Consider the following 4,615-nt stretch of genomic DNA (forward strand, 5'->3'; position numbering starts at 1 on the left):
AGACTAAGCATTTGTTTGTTCATTTTTTTGGAAAGAGTACCAAGATTAACAAATATCCTGACAAGTGTGAGAAAGCCTGTGAAGCCAAAATAAATGTAAATCCCAGCTGAAATCCCTCATTAACTGTGTGACCTTGGTCAAGTCATTTTATTTCATTGTGCCAAAATTTATCAACTGCTAAATGGGGAGATTACTAGTATAAATGTCAAAGCTAAAGAGGTACAGTGCTCAAACTACTTATCACTTGTCAGTGCAATTTAACTCATTTATGAGGGAATCACTAACAAGGAATAATTGCTAGGAAGGACTGTTGAAGTAAAATTGCAAATTATATGCACTAAGTTCACTATGTTAACTTTCAACTGGGCTATAAAATCATATCACCTTTGGAGTTAATATGTCCCCTGAGTTATAGGAACTTACAATTTCTTCAGGTTAACCTGTAACCTCAAAGGGTCATAAACCATCTGCATATTTGTCAGTTGTTAACTGTTAGCCAGAAAAAGTATGGTTAGGTGGGCTTATTGGAAAATGATCTAGCATGATATTTTAAAAATCAAACAACTCTTTTGCCTGAACTCAAAGTTTGGTATAAATCATTCTTTACTAGCTTCGCAAGGAGTGTTACGTAAGTTCATATTTGTAAAGCACTTAGAAAGATACCTGGCACCGTTGTAAATTAATTTTCCCAGTGTCTGGGTAGTAGTCAAAAGATATGGACTATGAAATTTTTGTAATAGTCTACAAGGGCTTATATAATTTGCCTACAGTAATTATTTAGAAATACGATAAGGATGGTTTGGTTGTGGCCCTTAATACATGAGGGATATTTTGATTCACAGGTCACATCTCATAGTTTCTGAGAAATTTATATAGCAGTTTAGGTGTATGCTTGTTGCTTAAATTATAATTTCAAACAGTGCACCTATACAGCCATCAGTTTAATTCTTAAAAGGCTACCAAAACAGAATTTTCACACTTTTAAGAAGTTCTAACCTTTCTCTTGTTTCCTAGAAGGAAAAAATCAAGCAGCAAAAGAGAGAGGAGAGATGTTTAAACTAATCGGAATTCCTTAATATGGTAATCATTTGTATTTGGGGGCAAAAGTGTTAAGTATCTTGCTTTTTATTTCAAAAATACCTGGGAACCATTATATAGGCATATTTTTCATTTTTTTCTACCCACCATGTAGACTTAGGAAAAAAAAAGATATTTTACAAAGTCATATTCACACTCTGTAAAAATAACATTGCATTTTATTAAAGAGGCGTTTTCTGTTACCAAAATGCCAACACCTACTTTACCTCAAATGAAGTTAAAGTTGGTATATGTTTAGTATTAGGAAAGGATTATGCCACAACCACTTAATCAAAATCTTGTTTAGTGCCAGTGTCTATTCAATTTTACATGTCCCCGACTTGATGGAAACTAACTACCTCACAACACTCCATAAATATTTATGTTGCAGTTCATTATTGATATCTTCCAAACATTTTGCTATAGCTTCCAAATGGCAACAACATGACATTTCTGGGTGGAGCTGAACCATTATCTTAATTTTGTTTCCATGGGAGATGCTTTGCACACATTAAAAAAAAATGTCAGTGCTAACATTTAATAAGGGCAATCACTGCCAACACAATACAAAGCCAAAGTATTTAAATCAAGACCTGACAATGATTCAGAGAATGTTTACAAGAGTATTTTAACGTGGCAATTCAATTCCTCTTATGTTAAAATCACTCATACACATTGATACTGTGACCTTCTTATTCTCAGATGAGCTCATTTGAAATGCAAAATATCACTATAATATAGGAGAGATTTTTAAATTCCCAGTTATTGGCAAATAACATAGCAGCTCAGAGAGGTTAAGTGGCTCGTGCAAAACCACACAGCGAGCTGAGATTCAAAACAAGCGTTTTTCCTCTAGCGTTTCCAGTGTCCATAACAACCTCATAGAACATGCATATCATTCTTTATTGAGTTTCATTGCTTTACATATATGCTAAAAGCCTCGCCTGCACCCCATAGATAAATTTATCTCTGTATTATCACCTAAAACGAGACCTTTCTAAAATGCACCTACGTTTGAGTTTGGATGAGTCTTTACTGTATCTGTTTTCAGGTTCAGATTGTCAACTCACTAAACGAAGTTTAATATCTTTGAAAATCAGTGTAAGTAGTTTTCAGTATCAAGACAACAACTAATGGATAAAAGGGGGTTAATTCAAGAAGGAACATGCTGAAGGAAGTGAAAGTAACAACTTAGGAATCAGACCTATTGGTATATAAAACCTAAGCCAACTTTTACTAGTTGTGTAACTTTGAATAAATTAACCTCTAGAGGCATCAATATTAAATAATGTAATGAAAGTGTTTTGCATAAGCATAACATAGAGTAAATTTTCAATATATTAAATGATGATAAATTCATATACCCCCAAATTTCCCCTAGCATAGTTAACATTTGTAACAAAGGTATCTGACATTCATCTTCTTTTACAGAAAAGGGAATTTTGTCTTATTGTAGATTGGTATACCATCTCTTGCAAATGGACATGGTAAAAGTTGATAAAGAATTGTGAAACGTCCTCCTCACATATGTATATTTTATAGTTTACACAGCATATTTACATCAGGTGTCTCATTTGACTCTCTCAGGTGTTCTGTGGATTTAGTTTACGACATATCATCATTATCATAATAATTTTCCTACCTAAAATGAACAAACAGGTTAGAGCAGGTAAAGTAATTGGCTCAATTTCCCAAACCCAGTACAAACTGGAGCTAGGAATTCATATTCTTTCTTTCCATGAAAACAATTGCCAACATATTTCCCACCTTCCCAATTTTTGAGAATGCTGTGTGTGAAATCTGACACTAGCTACATAGCAACAAATAACCACAACAAAATATCGAGTCTTTAAAAAAAAAAAAAAAGCAGTTTACCCAATCCCATCATGCTAATTGATCTCAACAGAATTCCCTTCAAATAGAATTCTGTAAAGGGGGGGGGGGGGCGGAGGGAATTCACTATCATATCTTTCACTAGCCTATGACAAAACAGTTTAATACAATGACTGTTAATCTTTTCCTCCATTGCTTCAGTGCCATAATTTCAACATTTTTTAAGACTACCAAAAGGGAGTTGCAAATATATGATTGAAGACTTTGATTCTCAAGTCAGCATAAGTAAGATACAAAAGTACTGAAAAGAAATCAGAAATCTTCCCTTTAGCTAGTTGTTAAGATGCAAGGTATAAATATGATCATAGTAAATCGTAAATATGTTCCACTCCATTCATTCTCCCTGAATTGATATCTATTCAGTAAGACTTCCTCGCACCATTTAAACCTTTAATGGAGTGTATGGTTATATGCGACTTCGTTACGGATTCTTAATCTGCAGCAATCATCTGCTAGCATCTCCAAATCTTCACAAGCACAGTTTGTGTTTTCCACTTAGTATATAGTGTCAGATATAAAAAGGCCATAAAACCAACCACATTCTTTGTTTCTTTTAAAGAAATGTGGCAATTGAGGCTCTCTACTTCTCTCATTTGTCTGTATCTTCATGAAATTGTAGGACTGTAACTCCCTCAATTCACAGACAAGAAAATCGCGAGCCACAGAAGTGATATGACTTATCCAAGTTCGGTACAGGTGGTACATGGCAGAGTCAGAACTTAGATCCAGGTCTACTGATTTCCAGAACAATGTGCTTTTCTGCTACTAGGTTTCTTCATGTTAAAGACATGCAGACCTAGAACTTTCACAAATAATGCTAAACAGTTCTATATTAGACATTGCAAATCTTTGGTCTTGGATATAATGGAGGTGTTGTGCTTAATTATTCTTTTTTACATATGCTCTATTATAACCTCTGGAAATCTGCTAGAAATGGAGGAAGGCCTGAAGAGTGTAGTTACAACCAAAGGGCAAAGAAGGAAGGAATAAAGGAAAACAAATGTGTGTTTCTATGTTGCTTAATAATAGGTCAGTAACTTAGGAGAGCATTCATAGGTGCTCCTAGAGAATCTACTAAAGGATAGAAGGAAAACAAAACATTTTCTGACAACAAAAGTCAAAACAGCTCAAGCATAAGTTCTTTTACTGTGAGTGGGTATGTGCGCTTGTGTGTATGTGAATAGATCGACTAGAGTAGATAGATAGACAGATAGATAGATAAATAGATAGATAGATGGATAGATAGACAGATAGAATGAATAAGGCCAGAACTGGAAGGCAGAAAGCCAAAACAATCTGAGGGTATTATGTTTATAAATGAGTGTATTCAATAGAAACTTGTTTAAATTTTCTGAACTTATGCTAAATAAAATTAATATTGTACCTTTGAAATATTTTTAAACTATTGCAGGAGGTTTCTAAATAGGGAGATTTATTGATGCTTTAGATAATTATCTATAAAAACAGTTCACTTTTCTTGTTGATTATCAAAAGTTTGAGGAAAAATGAAATAATAAAGTGTGGTGGTTTAGAACTATATGTACTTCAAAAACTAACGTTCTTTAAGTTAATCCATTCCTGTGATCTAAATCAATTTTAAGTAGGAGCTTTCAATTAGGTTACTTCACTGGTCTTAATTCTCTTA

The sequence above is a fragment of the Tamandua tetradactyla genome, chromosome 5 (assembly GCF_023851605.1).
Source record: "Tamandua tetradactyla isolate mTamTet1 chromosome 5, mTamTet1.pri, whole genome shotgun sequence".
Classification (NCBI taxonomy): domain Eukaryota; kingdom Metazoa; phylum Chordata; class Mammalia; order Pilosa; family Myrmecophagidae; genus Tamandua; species Tamandua tetradactyla.